This window comes from Oncorhynchus clarkii, chromosome 12, assembly GCF_045791955.1.
Source record: "Oncorhynchus clarkii lewisi isolate Uvic-CL-2024 chromosome 12, UVic_Ocla_1.0, whole genome shotgun sequence".
Lineage (NCBI taxonomy): Eukaryota > Metazoa > Chordata > Actinopteri > Salmoniformes > Salmonidae > Oncorhynchus > Oncorhynchus clarkii.
In genome coordinates, this window is record NC_092158.1 from 14,104,151 (window position 1) to 14,127,217 (window position 23,067).

The window sequence follows — 23,067 nt, forward strand, 5'->3', positions numbered from 1 at the left end:
TTTGTTCTAGACTAGTATACATGTCTCTGTGTGAAGTATGATTTTGTTCTAGACTAGTATACATGCCTTTGTGTGAAGTATGATTTTGTTCTAGACTAGTATACATGCCTCTGTGTGAAGTATGATTTTGTTCTAGACTAGTATACATGCCTCTGTGTGAAGTATGATTTTGTTCTAGACTAGTATACATGCCTCTGTGTGAAGTGTGATTTTGTTCTAGACTAGTATATAGGCCTTTGTGTGAAGTATGATTTTGTTCTAGACTAGTATACATGCCTCTGTGTGAAGTATGATTTTGTTCTAGACTAGTATACATGCCTCTGTGTGAAGTATGATTTTGTTCTAGACTAGTATACATGCCTTTGTGTGAAGTATGATTTTGTTCTAGACTAGTATACATGCCTCTGTGTGAAGTATGATTTTGTTCTAGACTAGTATACATGCCTCTGTGTGAAGTATGATTTTGTTCTAGACTAGTATACATGCCTCTGTGTGAAGTATGATTTTGTTCTAGACTAGTATATAGGCCTTTGTGTGAAGTATGATTTTGTTCTAGACTAGTATACATGCCTCTGTGTGAAGTATGATTTTGTTCTAGACTAGTATACATGCCTCTGTGTGAAGTATGATTTTGTTCTAGACTAGTATATAGGCCTTTGTGTGAAGTATGATTTTGTTCTAGACTAGTATACATGCCTCTGTGTGAAGTATGATTTTGTTCTAGACTAGTATACATGCCTCTGTGTGAAGTATGATTTTGTTCTAGACTAGTATACATGCCTCTGTGTGAAGTATGATTTTGTTCTAGACTAGTATACATGCCTCTGTGTGAAGTATGATTTTGTTCTAGACTAGTATACATGCCTCTGTGTGAAGTATGATTTTGTTCTAGACTAGTATATAGGTCTCTGTGTGAAGTATGATTTTGTTCTAGACTAGTATACATGCCTCTGTGTGAAGTATGATTTTGTTCTAGACTAGTATACATGCCTCTGTGTGAAGTATGATTTTGTTCTAGACTAGTATATAGGTCTCTGTGTGAAGTATGATTTTGTTCTAGACTAGTATATAGGTCTCTGTGTGAAGTATGATTTTGTTCTAGACTAGTATATAGGCCTCTGTGTGAAGTATGATTTTGTTCTAGACTAGTATACATGCCTCTGTGTGAAGTATGATTTTGTTCTAGACTAGTATACATGCCTCTGTGTGAAGTATGATTTTGTTCTAGACTAGTATACATGCCTCTGTGTGAAGTATGATTTTGTTCTAGACTAGTATATAGGTCTCTGTGTGAAGTATGATTTTGTTCTAGACTAGTATATAGGTCTCTGTGTGAAGTATGATTTTGTTCTAGACTAGTATATAGGCCTCTGTGTGAAGTATGATTTTGTTCTAGACTAGTATATAGGTCTCTGTGTGAAGTATGATTTTGTTCTAGACTAGTATACATGCCTCTGTGTGAAGTATGATTTTGTTCTAGACTAGTATATAGGTCTCTGTGTGAAGTATGATTTTGTTCTAGACTAGTATACATGTCTCTGTGTGAAGTATGATTTTGTTCTAGACTAGTATATAGGTCTCTGTGTGAAGTATGATTTTGTTCTAGACTAGTATACATGCCTCTGTGTGAAGTATGATTTTGTTCTAGACTAGTATATAGGTCTCTGTGTGAAGTATGATTTTGTTCTAGACTAGTATACATGTCTCTGTGTGAAGTATGATTTTGTTCTAGACTAGTATATAGGTCTCTGTGTGAAGTATGATTTTGTTCTAGACTAGTATACATGCCTCTGTGTGTAGTATGTTTTTGTAAAAGAGAAAGTGCATGAATGCAAAGTATTTTTTTTTAAGTGTGTGTGTAGGCCTGTGTGTGTGTGTGCGCTCATTTGTGTGAGTGCGCTCGTCCGTGTGTGTGTGTGTGTGTGTGAGTGCGCTTGTCCGTGTGTGTAGGCCTGTGTGTGTGTGTGAGTGCGCTCGTCAATGTGTGTGTGCCCTCGTCCGTGTGGGTGTGTGTGTGCGCTCGTCCGTGTGTGTGCGCTCGTCCGTCCGTCCGTGTGTGTGTGTGTGTGTGCACTCGTCCGTGTGTGTAGGCCTGTGTGTGTGTGTGTGCGCGCGCTCGTCCGTGTGTGTAGGCCTGTGTGTGTGTGTAGCCTACTGTGTAATAAAAGTGCAATTATTGCGTGTCAAATGTTTTTGTAAAAGAGAAAGGACACAGTGTGCACTGTGCCTGTGTGTGGGTGTGTGTAGACTACTGTGTGTATATCTTAGGTATGCTGTTCCACAGGAGAGACCAGACCAGACAGACCAGAGTGCTGTGCTGCATGCCTGAAGTGGGGCCTGAAGAGTCACACCCCGCTGTGAAACGGTTCCTGTAACTACTCCTGCAACTGTAGTATTTGTCTACACTCGAATGTCCCTCAGAAGCCTGTTTAAAGAGCCTCTCTGTCTCCTCCTGTCTATTCTGTGTGTGTGTGTGTGAGTGAGGGGGGGGGGGGGTTGGAGTCATTTTTATGGGTTGTTTATTTCATTATATTATATAGTGTAATATCTGATGTAATATGAACCTTGAAAAGTGGTGCTTGTGTGGGAGCATAATAGGTTTCCTTATACATAAAAAGCGTTGCTGTAGCATCCCTTTTGTCCTGGCCTCACAGCAGGCTTTTCTGTCATAGTGTCGCAGTAATATACATGGATAGTGAGACATTTTTTTTATAGCGTCCCAAACGATTCGCCCCCTCACCAAGCTTCCTCCTTCACCAGGCAATGCGCTAAAGTCAAGTTACATACTATTCACTGTAGCCCTTCATATAGAGCGGCTCCTATACAGTGGGCTCAGCTGGTAACGGTATTATTACCGAGTTTGCTGTTTCCATCCGTCAATCGTCCTGCTAGGCTGAACAGGTGCGGAGAGGAAGGGGGCAATGGCAGTTTCAGCGACTCCTGGTCCTCCAATTAGGAAAAGCACACATTACCACGTGAACAAAGCCGCTGTCTGAGTGATATGGGGACATGCAGCTCGAGGAGCAGGGGAACGCACATTTAACTGGAAGTAGGCTAAAGGTACCGGGCGGGGACTGAAACCAAGCTATTACGGTAATTGATTTATCATCACACATTTATGCTGCCGTTTTGTGGATGCGGTCGGAATGGTCAGCGGTTGATTGTTGTCGCTGTGATTTTTATTAGGCTACAAGCGGGCATAGTGAATTCCGAGCCAAAGAACGAACATCGCTAGCACAGGCATTGTAGGCTATTTGCTATGCTCCTCAATCAAGCGTCATAAAGTATTGATAGTTAACACAGCCTCGTAATCACACCTCTGAAACCTCTCCGAAACATTGAATTCAAGTATGCTAATTGAACTTTATCCTATCATTTAATTTGAAGCCCCTGCTATTGTGAGAATAGTCTATTTGTTGGTGCAGCGAGGCAGGCTGCTATAACCTACTTAAATTATTTATTAGACTGTGTGGCTGGAAGAAATCAATGCTCATTTTGAATGGAGACACAAATAGCCTGAAATGAGACATTTCTTGCACAAAATAAACTTTTTATTTATCAAAAAAGAATGTTCCCATACAAATGCCACAGGGCAATAATTGAAGTCCCCGTATTAAGTTTGTCTTAATCAATATCCTATGTGTTAATGTGAATAGTGCAGCTCTTACTACACATTTACCAAGTAAATGCATAGACATGTTATTTCTAGTAGTTTATATGGCTGTGATATAGTTCAGCTTGATGTTTTGATCTCCGTGCACCATGTCACTGTCTACCCATCCTGTCAGTATACCCAGTGCTGGCGCTCTCTCAGCTCTCATAATCAACTGATCCTGTCCACGCATGCGCAGTTACCATTCATCTTTGAATTTCGTGCAAGAAAGAAACGAGCAGGCGGGTCGTGCTGGTGTCAAACGTGCGAGCTCTGTCGCTGAACGTCGGCACTTGGTTTTTGGTCCTACCAGCGATCAGAACGGTGCCTGTTATCAACCAACGTGTGTTTGGATATCTTTTTCCACTTCAGTAACACTTCAACCGTAAGTAGTCAGCATATAGACATCGAACCCGTTTTGTTCGGGGATAAAGTAGTCATTCAGCTTGCGGCTGTTGTGGGCTCCGGTCTGTAGCAAGCTCGAACTCTCGACGGAGTGGCGTGCAGGGTCACCGGGACCTGTGTCGGTGTATCTGTTGTAGCTAGCTAACTTTGTAACAACTGTGTAATTGTTCTAGACAACTAAGGAAAATATACTGTTTTGTGAATTGGTACATTGTTGCTAATTTAATAAACTCTAATGGTAAATGTAAATAACGAACAAATAACTTTTTTGACTATCAAGCAAACTAGCCAAAGCAAATGATATACTCACTCGCTATACGTCGATGTTTTCACCACCTGTGCTGTTTGGACGAGTATTTCTATAGGACCGACTAATCCATTTGTCACCTTTTTGACACTAGTAACTATTCATATACATGTGAATATTTGTTTGCTCACAAAAGCAGCCATCAATAGACGGTGTTATAACATCACCTACTGGAGCAGGTGTCAGTACTTCCGCAGTGAATAGGCTATTAAGAGGAGTGTTTAGGCTAGTAGCTAGTACTGCTATGGCTAAATCATATCAACACTAAACTGTCAGCATTTACTTCATAATATATAACGATTTTAAATGAATTGTTATCAAAATTAGTACTAGAAATTGTTAAAATGAATGCATTGTGTTTGTGGCGTGTCTTGGAAATGTATTTGAAATGTTTTACTTCTGGTTTTGCTGTTTTGACTGTGCTCTGCGCTCTTTCTGATGTCTGTAAGCAATACTCGAGTAAACAAATCGAGGTCTAAAGTAAACAAACTAGTATGTTGCTTTATTGTCATGGTTTCACAGTTTCATTGCCATGTTCTCTGTGAAACTCCAACATGAGTGTCTGGGAACAAAGAGAAAAACACTGGGGCTTATTTCCTCATTGAGGTTTGTGTCCCTCTCATCTCTTCCTCATTGCTGTGTGTGTGTGTGTGTGTGTGCAAGCGAGTGTGAGTTTAGCGTTATGCTCCGCATATGACTCGAAATGGCTCTTTTTGCTGGCAGAAATAGCAAATAGTTTGTGGGCATAGATGTGTGGTGCCAAAATGTTTTTTTTTAATTGAATCTGATTGAATTTGTTATGTAAAGGTACAGAATGACAGATTTGAAATATTGGGCAATATGCTTACATGTAGCTTCTTCCAACCTACCTGATTTTTCAAGTGTCACAAATGAGCAGGTTTTGGTGCTGGAGTGGACTCCAATGGCCATCTGAATAGAGCGAGAGATGGTGTGTTCCCATGGGGTAAAGGTTAAAGTTCAGAGCTTTGTCACTTTAGAAAGACCCTCTGTCACATTTACTGCCACTCGGATGACTCCATGGCCTTTTTGTTTTCTCCTATTGAGTGCCCCGTGGGATATGTGTATGATGCTTAGTTCATACACTGCAGAGATTTCTGGCCAAGTGGTTCTCACTTGGGGAATGTTATTTTTACGAGAGAAAATTACAGTGACCAAACGCATAAAGATACTTTTATCTTGAATGCAATCAAGTTTTTATGTTATTTCTGTTGGTGAAGAGGAAGCAAGCTGTGGTCAGAAAAATGTGTGAATTCACTGCACAGTTAGAATAGAGAACACCTTGTTTTCCAGTTCACAATCACCACATAATGTAACTGTACTCCACTATGGACTCCCGTGGGCTTGATAAACGTAGTCAGAGAAAATGTGAAGACACTCATAGAATTTAGAATATACAGTGTGTAACTGTTTACCCATCCTATGAGCTCAATAAACGGCCAGCAGTTGTCATTATTAAAAGGGGAATACAGCAGCACTCCTTTCATATACAGGAGCACTCCTCTCGTATACAGGAGCACTCCTCTCGTATACAGGAGCACTCCTCTCGTATACAGGAGCACTCCTCTCATATACAGGAGCACTCCTCTCGTATACAGGAGCACTCCTCTCGTATACAGGAGCACTCCTCTCATATACAGGAGCACTCCTCTCGTATACAGCAGCACTCCTTTCATATACAGGAGCACTCCTCTCGTATACAGGAGCACTCCTCTCGTATACAGGAGCACTCCTCTCGTATACAGGAGCACTCCTCTCATATACAGGAGCACTCCTCTCGTATACAGGAGCACTCCTCTCATATACAGCACCACTCCTTTCGTATACAGGAGCACTCCTCTCGTATACAGGAGCACTCCTTTCATATACAGGAGCACTCCTCTCGTATACAGGAGCACTCCTCTCATATACAGCACCACTCCTTTCGTATACAGGAGCACTCCTCTCGTATACAGGAGCACTCCTCTCGTATACAGGAGCACTCCTCTCGTATACAGGAGCACTCCTCTCGTATACAGGAGCACTCCTCTCGTATACAGGAGCACTCCTCTCGTATACAGCACCATACAGTTTCAGTTGTCATTGCCGTGGATACAGAGAGGTGATTGGATGACTGTTGGTATTGGCTTATCTCAGTTGTCGCAGTTGTAAATGAGAACTTGTTCTCAACTAGCCTACCTGGTTAAATAAAGGTGAAAAAAAAAAAATAATCTTCCATTAATATAATTTATGTTGACCCTGGACTAGATGTTGGAGTCAATGTGATTTATGGGACACACACACACACACACACATTTAGACTTTAAAAGCAGTTTTTACTATGGAGAACTCAGCCTTGTGTTTGTTTGTAGGCATACTGTATGTGTTCTGTATGCCTAATAGATCGTTTTCCTCAGTCACTCTTGATGTGACTGAGATGTATTGAGATGTCTCTTTTCTTTCTCAATTCAATTTTCAATTTCATTTTAAGGGCTTTATGGGCATTCTAATCCCAAAGCAAGTGAAATGGATAATTAACAAAAGTGAAATTAACAGCAAACACGTTCCAAACGTTCCAAAAAGAATAAAGACATTTTTTTTAAAATTATTTTTATTTTTTATTTTACCCCTTTTTCTCCCCAATTTTGTAGTATCCAATTGTTTTAGTAGCTACTATCTTGTCTCATCGCTACAACTCCCGTACGGGCTCGGGAGAGACGAAGGTTGAAAGTCATGCGTCCTCCGATACACAACCAACCAAGCCGCTGCTTCTTTAACACAGCGCACATCCAACCCGGAAGCCAGCCGCACCAATGTGTCGGAGGAAACACCGTGCACCTGGCCACCTTGGCTAGCGTACACTGCGCCCAGCCCGCCACAGGAGTCGCTGGTGCGCGATGAGACCGCGCTGGTGCGCGATGCCCCCTACCGACCAAGCCCTCCCTAACCCGGGCGACGCTAGGCCAATTGTGCGTCGCCCCACGGACCTCCCGGTCGCGGCCGGTTACGACAGAGCCTGGGCGCGAACCCAGGACTCTGATGGCACAGCTGGCGCTGCAGTACAGCGCCCTTAACCACTGCGCCACCCGGGAGGCTGAATAAAGACATTTCAAATGTCTTAAAATTTGCAAATAGTTAAAGTACAAAAGGGATAGTAAATAAACATAAATATGGGTTGTATTTACAATGGTGTTTGTTCTTCACTGGTTGCCATTTTCTTGTGGGAACAGGTCACAAATCTTGCTGTTGTGATGGCACACTGGTATTTCATCCAAAAGATATGGGATTTTATCAAAATTGGGTTTGTGGGTCTGTGTAATTGGAGGGAAATATGTGTCTCTAATATGCTCATACATTTGTCAGGAGGTTAGAAAGTGCAGCTCAGTTTCCACCTCATTTTGTGGGCAGTGTGCACATAGCCCGTCTTCTGGCTCTCAAGAGGTCTGTCTATGGCGGCCTTTCTCAATTCTCTCTCTCCCTTCTGTCTCTCAATTCAATTCAAAAGGCTTTATTGGCATGGGAAACGTGTTTACATTGCCAAAGCAAATGGAATAGACAATAAACAAAAGGGAAATAAACAAGGGAAATAAACCATCAGTAAAAAATACTCACAAAAGTTTTAAAAGAATATAGACATTTCAAATGTTATATTATTGGCTAAGTACAGTGTGCAAATAGTTGAAGTATTAAATGGGAAAATAAATAAACAGATAAATATAGGTGTAGGATATGCACAATATATTGGTGAACATATCGGAATCGGACGATATTAGCTAAAAATGCCAACATCGGTATCGACCGATGTCTAGTTTAACGGCGACGTTAAAAACAGATGTCAAAGCTGCTGTGCATACCTATATAATGTAGGTACGTGACGTAATGACACCACTTCAAATGATGTGCAACACAGCATTCCTAACTTGGCCCACAATGTCTGCTGTGTGGATCGAGCAGTCAACACGTCCAGCAGTCATTTGAAAGAGTAAGACAATTTCAGCAAGACAACTCAAAGGCGAAATCCATTAACACCAAGATAATGGATTTCATAGCCCTTGACAATCAACCGTTCTCTGTCGTGGGTGATGTTGGCTTTCACCGACTAGTCGCGGACCGGTACACACTACCAAGTGCGCTATTTTTCAGATGTTGCCCTACCGGAGTTACAGTAATAGGATCACTGCTATTAGCTTCACGACATACATACTATGGAACACCGTTTGGGTCTTTGTGTGTCCTAAAAGATACAGTAACACTGTCAAAGCTGTACATAAAATTCTGCAAACAAGCAAACCCCGGACATGATCGATGTGTTTACAATACCGCGTAGGTAATAAAGCATAATTTGTTCGACCGCAACTTCTGGGGTAGTTAGCTTTATCTTGGTATCTAGCTAGCATCAATACAACCAGCCTGAAAACAATGACCCGTAGAAACTGCAGTCATTTTCATTATTCTTAGCAATGATTTAGGAATCCTTGTAAGTATTAGCTAGATAGCCACTTGTTGTTCTCCTATTGAACTTCAGTTCAATAAAATAAATAGCTACTTAACCCTGTTGCCCAAAGCTAATGTTATAAGCAGCCAGCTAGCTTCATCTGGCTACTGAGACTCAACCGAAGAGGGTTATGTGTTGTGACGCTAGCCACAATAAGAATTAGGCACAATAGTGGAATTTGCAGTTTTCCATCAAAATAAAAGTGCCATTGACGGTGATGCAAATTAATACAAATAGTAGAATTATTCCATACTTTTATTTTGAAGGCTAACTGCAAAGTCCACAATTGTGGCTAATCCTTATTGTGGCTAGCTTCACATAGATGGTCCCGACCACCATTAATCAAATAAGAACTGTTTTATAAATGAGGGTTATTTTAGATGATGACACCTAGCTAACTGTAGCTACTGAAACAGATTGTTATTTGACGTATCATTTATGACACACAAAGACCCAGACGGCGTTCCATAGAAGTCCAGGTTGAGAATGAAGCGACTGAACAACGACACAGCAAGCAAGTGGGTTTTGATGATGTTTTACTGGTAATGGGGACATACGTAAATGCCAACAAAATAACTTTTTGGTCAGTGTGTGTATATAACTTTTATTTAACTAGGCAAGCCCGTTAAGAACAAATTCTTATTTACAATGACGGCCCGGACAACGCTGGGCCAATTGTGCGCCGCCCTATGGGACTCCCAATCATGGCAGGATGTGATACAGCCTGGATTCGAACCAGGGACTGTAGTGACGCCGCTTGCACTGAGATGCTGTGCATTAGACCGCTGCGTCCATGTGTGTGTGTGTGTGTGTTAAATATTTACTTGTACTAGAATGCTTAAAAGACTGCTAAAATGTTAAATATTGGTTATCGGTATCAGGTTTTTTGTCAAGGAAAATATCGGTATCGGCCAAAAATGTCATCAGTGCATCACTAATATGTTGTATTTACAATGTTGTCTGTGCTCCACTTGCTGCCCTTTTCTCATGACAACGGCCCACAAATTTAGCTGCTGTGCTTGCAGATCTGTGGCAATTAACTCTAATGTGGTCATACATTGGATATACTTCTCTGTCTCGCTCGCTCGCTCTCTCTCTCCCTTCTGTCACTCTCTCGACTCTCTCCTACCTTCACTCTCTTCTCGCTCTCTCCCTTCTCTCTCTTTCTCTCTCTTCTCCTTCTCCCTACTCTCTCACCCATCTCTCTCTCTCTCTGCGTCTCTCTCCCTCTTTCTCTGCATCTCTTTCTATCTCTCCCTAGTATCTCTCTCCCTACTATTTCTCTCTCTATCTCTCTCCTTTCTCTCTCCCTCTCTTCTTTCACCCCCCCCCCCCCCCTCTCTTCTCTTTCTCCCTTTTCCTTCCCTCTCTCTCTGCATCTCTCACACTTGCTCCGTGTCTTCACCTTCCTACTGATTTGGATCTATTCCTGCATTCCATGCAGAGGTGATGGGAAATGTGAACGGTGGGAGTGAATATGAGCTTTTTCTCTCTGTCAGTCTCCAGGCCATGGCAGTTAAGGTCTGTCTGCTTCTTCTGTCTCTCCTGAGGTTGGTCAGCAGAAACGGTCTGAAACTGAAAAGCATCGTAGCCATTGTTCTCTGGCCAGTCGGGAAGATCAAACGTTATATTGTTTGTTGTATTTTTTTTGCATGACACAAACATTTTTTCTTCTCTTGTGTATGGATGCAGTCAGATGGAGAAGAGTGAAGTGAAGGCTGGAGAATAGGTGTGTCTGTTTGTGAGGTTAAGAGAGAGAGAGCATCACTGAGTCAGCAGGTTTTAGCCAGGCTGGCCCTTTTTATTGCTAAGAGCAGGAAGATTCTAAACAGCTCTTTTAAGAGCTGAAGGCCAGGTCAGTATCCTCCCTGAGGCTGTGTGTGTGTGCGCTTGTGTGTCAGGGTTTCCGTTAGGAAAATGTGGCGCCAGACATTTGACCAGCAGCATTTTAATTTACAGGACCCCGTTAACCGGTAATTGCCGGCTTCCCCCCCCCCCCCCCCCCCAAAAAAATAATCCAATAAGTAAAAAGAACAAAAAAAGTCCTATTGTGAAATAATGCATTTTAGCCTTTTCTTTGATGGAAATACCAGTCGGTGTATTTGACTGGTCATGCTTATTGGTCTAAAGGTTCATTTGCATAATTCAGTGTTCCGAGTTCCCATCAAACGACAACTGAAAACAGGCTTCATCAGCACGTCACACACCACTATGCAATGAACTGGAGGCCGTATTCATTTTGAAAACATATAAATGTAATTGTTTTAAACCTAAACTTTTTAATACATAAATACATAAAGTAGCCTATTATATCTCCTCTCCTAAATTTCCAACTGATATTTTCATCTCTGTCACATGAAACAGCTCACATGTTCAGTGCCCTTTAGACAACAGTGTTTTCCTGCTAACTGCATTACGGAACGAACATTTGCGCGTAGCCTACTGCCTTGTGCGCATTGCTGCGCTTATAATGTGACGATATCATAGGTTAGCTCTTTCTTCTTTTAATGTTTTTTTCTCTTACACCGCACAAGCGAGCTGGTTCATGTGACAGATGAAAATATCAATTTGAAATTTAGAAAGATGGGAGATCTAAAGATGCAACAACTAGCATGGGTTGCTAATATGACTAGGATTGTCAACAACTAGCATTGGTTGCTAATATGACTAGGATTGTCAACAACTAGCATGGGTTGCTAATATGACTAGGATTGTCAACAACTAGCATGGGTTGCTAATATGACTAGGATTGCCAACAACTAGCATGGGTTGCTAATATGACTAGGATTGTGCCTTTGGCTACTGGACAATGAAATAAAGTTGATTTGAAAACCAATACATATGGAAGTCTTTATGAAATAATTTCCGCCACATTTATAGAAATGGATTTAGGCTAGGCTGCTTTGATGGAAGGTAAGTCAAATGTTCAGGTTTCACAGAATTAAATTAAATCAAATATTATTGGTCACATTTTTAGCAGATGTTATGGCTGGTGTAAGGAAATGCTTGTCTTCCTAGCTCCAACAGTGCAGTAGTATCTAACAATTCACATCAATACACACAAGTTAAGAAATATATCAATATTAGATCGAGCAATGTCGGAGTGGCATTGACTAAAATACAGTAGAATAGAATACAGTATATACATATGAGATGAGCAAAGCAAAAATATGTAAACATTATTAAAGTGACTAGTGTTCCATTATTAAAGTGGACAGTGATTCCAAGTCAATGTATATAAGGCAGCTGCCTCTAAGGGGCAGGGTTGAGTAATTGGGTGGTAGCTGGCTAGTCATGGCTATTTAACAGTCTGATGGCCTTGAGATAGAAGCGGTTTTTCAGTCTCTAGGTGTGCCCCCGGTGATGCGTTGGGCAGACTGCACCACCCTCTGGAGAGCCCTGCGGTTGCAGGGGGTGCAGTTGCCATACCAGACAGTGATACAGCCCGTCAGGATGCTCTCATTTGTGCATCTGTAAAAGTTTGTGAGGGTCTTACATGCTGACCAGAATGGACACGTCGCGTGCGCAAGTGTTGCAAAATACATTTTCGCCGTGGTAATACTATGAACGTTTAGATGCCAATCACCATATAAGTTCAAAGATGAAAAAGCCTGGAAGGAGGAGAGATGACTAGAAACGATTCGGTTGACCGTTTTATGTGTGGATTAATTGTCGGAGTAGAGGACCTTGTGCATTTCAGGTAAAATAACAACTCAATGTTTATATCCCAGGACAAATTAGCTAGCAACAGCAAGCTAGCTAAATAGGACAAATTAGCAAGCATGTGCAAGCTAGCTAGCTACATTGCCATACATGCTTACTGCTTTTCAACCTGCTCCCAAATTAATGTAGTTGGTTCAGAGTTTGTTTTGATATTTTAACCTGCGTGTCGTGTTTGGTGTGGGGGGACAAAATACATTTGTGCACGATGGAGCACGTGTGCAGACTGTTTTGGTTCCGTGTTAGGGACAGAGCCAAATTTCTTCAGCCTCCTGAGGTTGAAGAGGTGCTGTTGCGCCTTCTTCACCACATTGTCTGTGTGGGTGGACCATTTCAGATTGTCAGTGATGTGTGCGCCAAGGAACTAATCTTTCGCCTTCTCCACTGCAGTCCCGTCGATGTGGATAGGGGCGTGCTCCCGCTGCTGTTTCCTGAAGTCCACCATCTCATTCGTTTTGTTGACATTGAGGGAGAGGTTATTTTCCGGGCACCACTCCACCAGGGCACTCGCCTCCTCCCTGTAGGCTGTCTTGTTGGTCATCAAGCCTACTACTGTTGTGTCGTCTGCAAACTTGATGATTGAGTTGGAGGCGTGCGTGGCCACGTAGTCATGGAGCACAGGAGGGGGCTGAGCACACATCCTTGTGGGGCCCCTGTGTTGAGGATCAGCAAAGTGGAGGTGTTGTTTCCTACCTTCACCATCTGGGAGCAGACCTGGGGGCAGTATACATCAACCATATACTGGTATCAATGAATGGGCAAAACAGTTTTAGTGTAAAGGGTCGATGTGCAGCAGGTGGGACGGAGTCAGGCGCAGGACACCGAGGATGAGTAATAACGGACTTTTACTCAAGACGACGACAAAATAAATTCCACGCAGGGAAAACAATCCAGCTCACAAAATAGCATTGACTGCTAAACACAGAACAAACACGTACAAAACCATGTGGGAACCAGAGGGTTAAATGGGGAATAAATAGTAATGTCATGGAAACCAGGTGTGTACAATAAAGACAAAACAAATGGACAATGAAACGTTGGCGGAAGTTGTGACATTTATTTTGAAATGGGATATTTTTCTTCTCCCGGACAATTTTTATTTATCGGCTTTTCCATCAAAAGTAGGCAATTACTGGGTAAAAGAAACCCTGGTGTGTGTTTGTGCGCACGTGCCTGAAGAATCTCTGAAGAATCTCCCGCACAGCACCGACGCAAATTCTGCTTTCTGCACATTTCCATATTCTGTTTATTGGACAGTTGGTAGCCAGCAGGGTTTGGGCCAATTCTAGGGTATTTTACTAAACCTCCAGTGGTCCAGCCAACTGGATTTAGAGAAATATTAAATTCATATGTGCTGTTGGAATCTGCGTAAATCAATAAAACCCTTTACATTAATAAGTAGGTAAGGACATGGTAACAGACATCAGCTGATAGTGCTACAGCGATAGGTGAAGGCTAACACACATTTGCATACTGTGTGTGTGTGTGTGTGTGTGTGTGTGTGTGTGTGTGTGTGTGTGTTTTTTGCCCATGCATGCCTATGTCTGTGTGTGTGTGAGGCCAGTGGAAACAAAGCTTCTGTTCTGTGATGCTGTAAATGGGTTGTATAATAGTGGGAGAAGCTGACAGTAGTGAGCAGAGTGCTGAGCAGAGCCACGCAGTAAGGCAGCGGAAACGGAGTTGCCAGCAGTATACCACCCTGCCAACAGCATACCACCCTGCAACCCACTGCTGACTTGCCTCTGAAGCTAAGCAGGGTTGGGCTTGGATGAGAGGCCAGATGCTGCTGGAAGTTGTGTTGGAGGGCCAGTAGGAGGCACTCTTTCCTTTGGTCAAATTTTTTTTCTCCCAATTCCCAAGGGCAGTGAATGGGGACATTGCCCTGGGTAGGGTGCTGTCTTTCAGATTGGATGTTAAACGGGTGTCCTGACTCTCTGTGGTCACTAAAAGATCCCATGGCACTTATCGTAAGAGTAGGGGTTTTAACCCCGGTGTCCTGACTAAATTCCAGATCTGGCCCTCAAACCATCACGGTCACCTAATCATCCCCAGCTTCCAATTGGCTCATTCATCCCCCTGTAACTATTCCCCAGGTCATTGCTGTAAATGAGAACGTGTTCTCAGTCAATTTACCTGGTTAAATAAACAAAAAATATATAGACATGTTCTTCCCAAATGGCTCCCGATATAGTGCACTACTTTTGACATGGACCTGGGCAAGTGTAGTGCACTATGTGTCGGATAGGTTGCCATTTGGGACACAGGTACAGAGATATGCTACAGCAGTCAAACTGGAGCTTAACCAGGCAGAGTGAGGCATGGATAGGAATGGCCATGTAAGGCATCCTGTACAAGGTAGAGTGGAGAAGATGGACCATGGGAGGTCATAACACATTGGCGTGTACACACACTCACGCACGCACACACGCACACGCACGGGAGATAAAGGGGAAACAAAGCAAACACTGCTATCTGTCTCTGTAGCTTACTAAATGTGACCAATTAAAAGTGTTATCCTTGAATGAAAGTTAATAAAGTGTTTTAGCAAAGTCACTGAGTGACCTTAATTTGTAGCATTATTAGAATGAGTCGGATTTAAACCAATTTCTGCACAAAATTTGAAAGAAGTAGGCTTTTTGTGCATATGGAAAATTACTGGGATCTTTTATATCAGCTCATGAAACATGGGAGCAACACTTTTATTTATTTTTTTTGTTCAGTATAGTATAAATCAGAGTAGTTTAACATGCTAAGTAGATGCAAAGTATCAAAGTAGTAAATAGTTGAAATGTTGCTAATATGCTGAAGTTGTCCACGATGAGATTCAAATTCGCAACCTTTGGGTTGGTAGACATAACATATCATAGTAATTTGAGGGTTCCGTATTTACATTTACTAGGTTATGTCTAGTCTGAGACCAGGCTGGGATGATAAACACCTGCAGTGCATTTCGGAAAGTATTCAGACCTCTTCACTTGTTCCACATTTTGTTACCTTACAGCCTTATTCTATAATTTATTAAATAGTGTTTTCCCCTCATGATACCCCATAATCATAAGGCAAAAACTGGTTTTTAGAAATGTGTGTGTGTATGTGTATATATATATATGAAATGAAATATTTACATAAGTATTCAGACCCTTTACTAAGTACTTTGTTGAAGCACCTTTGGCATCTTTTACAGCATCTAGTCTTCTTGGGTATGACTCTACAAGCTTGGCACACCTGTATTTGGGGAGTTAACCCATTCTTCCCTGCAGATCCTCTCAAGCTCTGTCAGGCTGGATAGGGAGTGTTGCTGCACAGCTATTTTCAGGTCTCTCCAGAGACGTTTGATCGGGTTCAAGTCCGGCCTCTGGCTGGGTCACTCAAGGGCATCGAGAGACTTGTCCTGAAGACACTCCTTTGTTGTCTTGGCTGTGTGTTTAGGGTGGTTGTCCTGTTGGAAGGTGAACCTTTGCCCCAGTCTGAGGTCCTGAGCGCTCTGGAGCAGATTTTAATTTCTGTACTTTGTTCCGTTCATCTTTCCCTTGATCCTGACTTGTCTCCCAGTCCCTGTTGCTGAAAAACATTCCCACATCATGATGCTGCCACCACCATCCTTCACCGTAGAGATGGTATTGGCCAGGTGATGAGTGGTACCTGGTTTCCTCCAGACGTGACGCTTGGCATTCAGGGCAAAGAGTTAAATCTTGGTTTCATCATACCAGAGAATCTTGTTTCTAATGGTCTGAGAGTCCTTTAGGTGCCTTTTGGCAAATTTCAAGCGGGCTGTCATGTGCCTTTTACTGAGGAGTGGCTTCCATCTGGCCACTCTACCATGAAGGCCTGATTGGTGGACTGCTGTAGAGATGGTTGTCCTTCTTGAAGGTTCTCCCATCTCCACAGAAGAACTCTAGAGCTCTGTCAGAGTGACCATCGGGTTCTTCGTCACCTCCCTGACCAAGGCCCTTCTCCTCCGATTGTTCAGTTTGGCCGGTTGGCCAGCTTTTGAAGAGTCTTGGAGGTTCCAATTTTCTTCCATTTAAGAATGATGGAGGCCACTGTGTTTTTGGGGACCTTCAATGCTGCAGAAATGTTTTGGTACCCTTCCCCAGATCTATGCCTCAAAACAATCCTGTCTCGGAGCTCTACGGACAATTCCTTCGACTTCATGTCTTGCTTTTTCCTCTGACATGCACTGTCATCTGTGCGACCTTATATAGATAGGTGTGTGTCTTTCCAAACCATGCCCAATCAATTGAATTTACCACAGGTGGACACCAATCAATCTGTAGAAACATCTCAAGGTTGATCAATGGTAACAGGATGCACCTGAGCTCAATTTCGAGTCTCATAGCAAACGGTCTGAATACTTATGTAAATACATGTTATTATTATTTCATTTTATTCTTTTTTTTGTAAAAAAAAATCTAAACCGTGTTTTCACTTTGTCGTTATGGGGTATTGTGTGTAGATTGATGAGGAAAATGTATTACAATGAGGCCAAACCCTGAACAATTGTGTGCCGCCCTATGGGACTCCCATTCACGGCCGGTTGTGATACAGCCTGGAATCGAACCAGGGTCTGTAGTGATGCCTCTGGCACTGAGATGCAGTGCCTTAGACCGCTGCGCCACTCGGGAGCCCTATTAAGGATGCACACTGAGCCTGAGCCTCATCCTCCATCATTGAAATAGTGTGACAGTGAAACCCATAGCGGGTCCTCCGTGGATCACTGGCTGGTGTCATCTATTCTTTCAGTGCCACTTCCACCTTTTACCATGGATGAAGTGTGGAGCTTCACTTGCTGTCAGGTCACACTGGCCATTCCTCCTCTCTCCCTTTCTCTCCCTCTCTCTCTGTCTCTGCCTCTCTCCCTCTCTCTGTCTCTGCCTCTCTCTGCCTCTCTCTGCCTCTCTCTCTCTGCCTCTCTCTCTCTGCCTCTCTCTCCCTGTCTCTCTCCCTGTCTCTCTCCCTGTCTCTCTCCCTGTCTCTCTCCCTGTCTCTCTCCCTGTCTCTCTCTCTCTGCCTCTCTCTCTCTGCCTCTCTCTCTCTGCCTCTCTCTCTCTGCCTCTCTCTCCCTGTCTCTCTCCCTGTCTCTCTCCCTGTCTCTCTCCCTGTCTCTCTCCCTGTCTCTCTCTCTGTCTCTCCCTCTGTTGTTGCTATCTTAGTCCCTCGCTATCTCTTTTTTATCTTATTTCAACCAATAAAGCATGTTAGATAATGTACCAGTACCTTTCAGGCTAACATGCAAGAGGAAAATAACTCTTAAACACATATTCTCCTTTTGTTAGAGAAAGGATTCAAAATATGTAAGCTATTAACCTGTGCTGAAAATATTTCTAAATGTAAAAGATGAAATCGCTACCTGACTATCCATTTTGATGTGAGAGTTGTTTAATGAAGTACGTTAACCCCGTGGACCATTGTAAAATATTAATTGGTGTTTTTTAATGTTAAACGGTAGCATATCATAATCACTGCAGTAGATAATCAGTTAGAGCACTAAAACACCACAGCATATAACTGATTACACTAGCTTTATTTAATAAAGAGCTGCATCTGTTTGGCCCGCTCGGATATGGCTATGGTTGATTTAGAAGAGAGATGGGAGAGATTTAAGAGGGGGGGGGGGTTCTTTAGATTGACTGAATATTAGCCACCCCCTAAGAGAATGAACCAATTAGAGCATGAGTTTCTGATTGCAGCTCGTTCAGCGGTTGAACTATTACAGCTGTATGGTCGGGACTAGGAGACAGACGTCTGTATGGTCGGGACTAGGAGAGCACTATTAAAAATGCACTGTGAATATTACCAAAGACAGGCTGGTTTGTTCCATGTTCTCTGTAGGTACACTGTATCAATGATCACACAGTGTAGCTAGGGGAAGGACGTGGGGCGTAGCTAGGGGAAGGGCGCGGGGCTTCGCTAGGGGAAGGGCGCGGGGCGTCGCTAGGGGAAGGGCGCGGGGCGTCGCTAGGGGAAGGGCGCGGGGCGTCGCTAGGGGAAGGGCGCGGGGCGTCGCTAGGGGAAGGGCGCGGGGCGTCGCTAGGGGAAAGTGGACCGGGAGTGTAAAGTTGTGGCTAGCTATCACTCTCATAAAGTCATGAAGATGAATGAATGAATAGTGTGAGAAATGAGGATGTGATGGTTGTAATGACTGTTTCCAGGTTCACCATCCACACTGAGCTGCGTTTCAAATGGATTGAACAGTAACAGATGGTGCTGGGTCAGGGGTTATTTAGAGGCACCTGGGTCCTGGGAACCCAATGAATCGGAGCATAGCAACAGATAACACTACAGGCCATCCTCACTCAGTCCCCACAGGGACATTGTTGTCCCAGCGAGCCAGGTGTGAACGCTTGTGTAGTGATGGGGGATTCTTTTTTTTAATGATATATGTGACTCGTTTCAGGAAGCTAGGCGAATGTCACACGTCACTACATCACAGGAGACTCATATTGAACATATTAAATGCTTTTTTGGGGCAGAAATGCCTTCTGGAACATGTGAACTTTTATGTGCCGTAATAGCAAACTGCAATTGTTAAATTACGGACCTAGTTGGTTTATCCATGGAAAAAGACAGGAACCTTCCACTAGCCTTGATTGGCCAAGATAATGGATGGCCTGGAGAGAGGAGTTCGGATTGGTCTGCCATGTAGCATGCTTCTGTCTATAACATGAGCTGGTCAGTATGTGTAGGTGATCCTTTCTCATGCTGCTTTTTTGAAAGATATAATGTTAGCCATGGAGAACTGCAAAAGTGTTGCTACTGCTCTCAACAACATTGCTGCCCTGAATTAAGCAGGCGCTATCGACAAAGATCAGTATGAAAAAGTTGAGATGGACTACTTTCTGCACATGGTCAACGTGAACTAGAGTAACTTGACACAACGGGCCAAACAAGCTGTAGCTACAAACAAAACGAAAATGACACAGGACATCTTATTTAGTTAAAATGGTTCCAGTCGGCCGTGAAGCATTTATCCATGTATATAAGAGTCTAGCTACATTTTCAGATATTCTACATGTTTAATTTAGTCAGAAAGTCGTTTTCATTGCAAGTTAAAGCATACTGTTAGCTTGCTGGCTCTCTAGCTAACGTTACGTGTATGATCTGTGTAGTAATATTATTAGTATCTCAGAAGTCCATTTTCATTGATAGTTATAGCCTAATGTTAGCTAGCTATCTAACATTGAACCTAGTTGGTTAGCTTTAGCCACCTGCAGATTCATACTACAGCATTTCATGCATGGTGACTAGCTATGTCAATCAGTTGATATTGCTAGTACTGTATGGGTTGGTTATTATGGCTCATTGTTTAGCTAGTAGCTAGCTACAGAACAAAAGACTCCACTTCGTCAGATGATTAAGTGACCCATCAAGTTAGCCAGGTGTGTCTGGGCGTGATTAAAGTAATCTATTGTACAAGACAATAAAGAGCCCTCCACTTCGCTAGATGTGGCTGGGGGGTGGTTATATCATTTCTTTCACATGACCCATCAATTTAGACAAGTGTGTCTGATTATAACATATTTATTATGGACACTTTTTATTTTTGATATTGCTACTATGCAAATATTCACATAACTAATTCATTGTACCTGTGCATGTGACAAATAAACGTTAATTTTATATGATATAGTGTGTGTTTACCAGAGATGGTAATGTGAAGAACAACATGACCTGCACCAAATCAGATTAGCATATAGGCCAAGGATAAAGTGTATTTTTACCTGGATTTTCCTGATTGTAAGCTACTACTTTCACCACTTTTAGTTTGGAAAGTTTGTTGTTTACTTCACTACCTTACTCATTATGTTTAGCACATGGCCTCACATGTGAATCCTTAAAGAGATGGTCAAGGCTAAGGCTTAAGAGGATGTGAACGATGCTGAGTGGGTGTAGACAAAGAAGAGCTCTCCAGTAAATGTGCCAAAACATTAAAGGGCCATTTTTTGAAAAGTTTATTAACTTTCAAAGCAGAATTACTTTCCAATTGTTCCTCAACTGCAGTGTATAATTGACCCCTTTGTAGATCTGAGACTCTACTTTTATTCAGTGTAAAAAAAAAAACACAATTTCAAATTTTGCTACATAAGACCGAATTGAGGTGGTCGGTCACATATCGTAACATTTTGGCTGTACCTGCACCAAAACTCTTCATAGCTTGTTCTCCATCTTCTTTTTAAGTAGGGAGCCAATTTGTTTCAGCACTTTTTATCTTATTTCCATGACTGATCAAAACTCGTTTTGTTACGGCTCTCTCTGGTCCCTCTGCAGCAGACATGTATAGTGAGAAATATGTTTGGAACATCGCAATAAAATCACAGTATCGAAACGTACTACATATTGTATTGGCACTCCGGTATCGTGATAATATTGTATTCTGAGGTCCCTGGTAATTCCCGGCCCTAAGCTTTACACTCTGCCAACCCAGAGGCTATTGCACCCCTATCAGAACCTGACACCTGTTGTTCTGAACATGTTGATGTGTATGTCAAAGGCAAATAATATAGACAGGGTTCTAGTCTAGCCAGAACCTCTGGGCTCAACAGCAGCTGGCAAGTCAGTCATATTTCTCTAGAGATCTCAGGCAGAGAAACAGCCTAGCTGTCAGTGTTGCTCCAGTAGACACGTGACTGACAGGCAGCATCCCTCACGCTTACCCTGAGAAGACGAGCACCAGCCGACCGGCCGCCGCTCTGCTCTCTCTGCCTACTTAACATCTTGTCAGGGAATTATTTCATGTTTTCTCCATCTCCTTGTAAGATTATTTGTCTTTTTTTTGTGTGTCAACTGTAAGCTACTGTATAAACAGACTGAAGCAGGCAGCTCTTTTGTCTGGGCTGTAAATTGAACTGTCTGTGCATACGTGCGCGTACGTGTGTGTGTGTGTGTGTGTACACGCGAGACAATTAGGATCTATTCAAATCGTTTTGCAAAGTGTGGAAGTAATGAAGGCAGACTGACATATGGAGTCGTCTCTCTCTTGCCTTGCGTGCTGCATCACCACCAATGTCTATCAAATGAGAGCTGTGAATTTAGTATTATAGTCTTGCCTCCATGTCTAACATCCCAAAGCCCTGCCAAGTCCACAGGTGAACAGGGTAAATATGGTCACGTGGCAGAGCATTTAGGTCTGATTAATGACCTGTGTTACCGCACAACGTATTTGGCTATTTGGCCTGGTGTCACTATACAGAACACAAATATAAATGCAACATTTCAATTGTTGCCCCCCCCCCCCCCCCCCCCAGGATTGTTCCATAAAGCTTTGTTGTGCACAAATTAGTTTACATCCATGTTAGTGAGCATTTCTCCTTTACCAAGATAATCCATCTACGTGACAGGTGTGGCATATCAAGAAGCTGATTAAACAGCATGATCATTACACAGGTGCCCCTTGTGCTGGGCACAGTAAATGGCCCCTCTAAAATGTGCAGTTTTGCCACACAACACAATGCCACAGATGTCTAAAAGTTTGAGGGTGTGTCCAAATTGGCATGCTGACGGCAGGAATGTCCAACAGAGCTGTTGCCAGAGAACTGAATGTTAATTTCTCTACCATAAGCCGACCTCCAACGTCGTTTTAGAGAATTTGGTAGTACGTCCAACCGGCCCAACAACCGCAGACCATGTGAGTCCAGGACCCCCACATCCGACTTCTTCACCTGTGGGATAATTTAAGAAGGGGGGGGGGGGTGTTCTTCGATGAACTGTAACTCAGTAAAATCTTTGAAATTGTTCTATATTACATTATATATATATATCAAAAAAAATATATATTTATTTATTTATTTATGTTCAGTATACATGTTTTGGCTTTGAAATGTGATTCAGATAATGAAAAAATAAGCCCTCCTGGTACACATACACACACACACACACACACACACACACACATTTGTTTTACTATCCTTGTGGGGACCAAACAATTGATTTCCATTCAAAATCATATTTTCCCTAACCCCTAACCCCATTCCTTCCAGGGGTCATTCCTCACAGCACAGCAGCCAGCAGCAATAGCAGCACTATAAGCCCTTAAGGCTGGTGTGTAATTGGAAGTATCCCAGGCTCTTTTGAGGAAACCTCCAGCTGCATATCCATCCCTCATTTCTCACTTCCATAAATCCTCAGGATTTGACCCTGTGCAAGCCAACGGAGCTCCCTCCCTCCCTCCCTCCCTCCCTCCCTCCCTCCCTCGAGCAAGTATAGACCAATTTATAAATTGAGAACGAAATGCAGGATTGTCAAATTTCCGTAGCTGATTGTAGTTCTTTTGTTGTGTATTTTGTAAGGTTGGAATTAGGCTTAATGCCATGACGGGGGGGGGAGGTGTGTACGTTGACGGGGGAGTCGGGGGGGAGGTGTGTACGTTGATGGGGGGGAGGTGTGTACGTTGATGGGGGGGAGGGGGGGAGGTGTGTACGTGGAGGGGGGGAGGTGTGTACGTGGAGGGGGGGAGGTGTGTACGTGGGGGGGGGAGGTGTGTACGTGGGGGGG

The 23,067-nt window shown here is 42.9% G+C and overlaps 1 protein-coding gene across 4 annotated transcripts in view; it reads left to right on the forward strand.

Moving 5' to 3' along the window:
- The first annotated feature begins 2,977 nt into the window (after window positions 1–2,977).
- LOC139422738 (spermatid perinuclear RNA-binding protein-like) overlaps window positions 2,978–23,067 on the forward strand; it is a 186,157-nt gene continuing 166,067 nt past the window's right edge. The window contains exon 1 of one of the 4 annotated variants that reach the window (XM_071174051.1): window positions 2,978–3,093. The gene's annotated coding sequence lies outside the window, so the exon portion shown is untranslated. Of the gene's footprint in view, window positions 3,094–3,856; window positions 4,038–23,067 lie in introns of those variants that run through there. The other 3 variants (XM_071174053.1, XM_071174049.1, XM_071174052.1) reach the window with 3 other exon arrangements.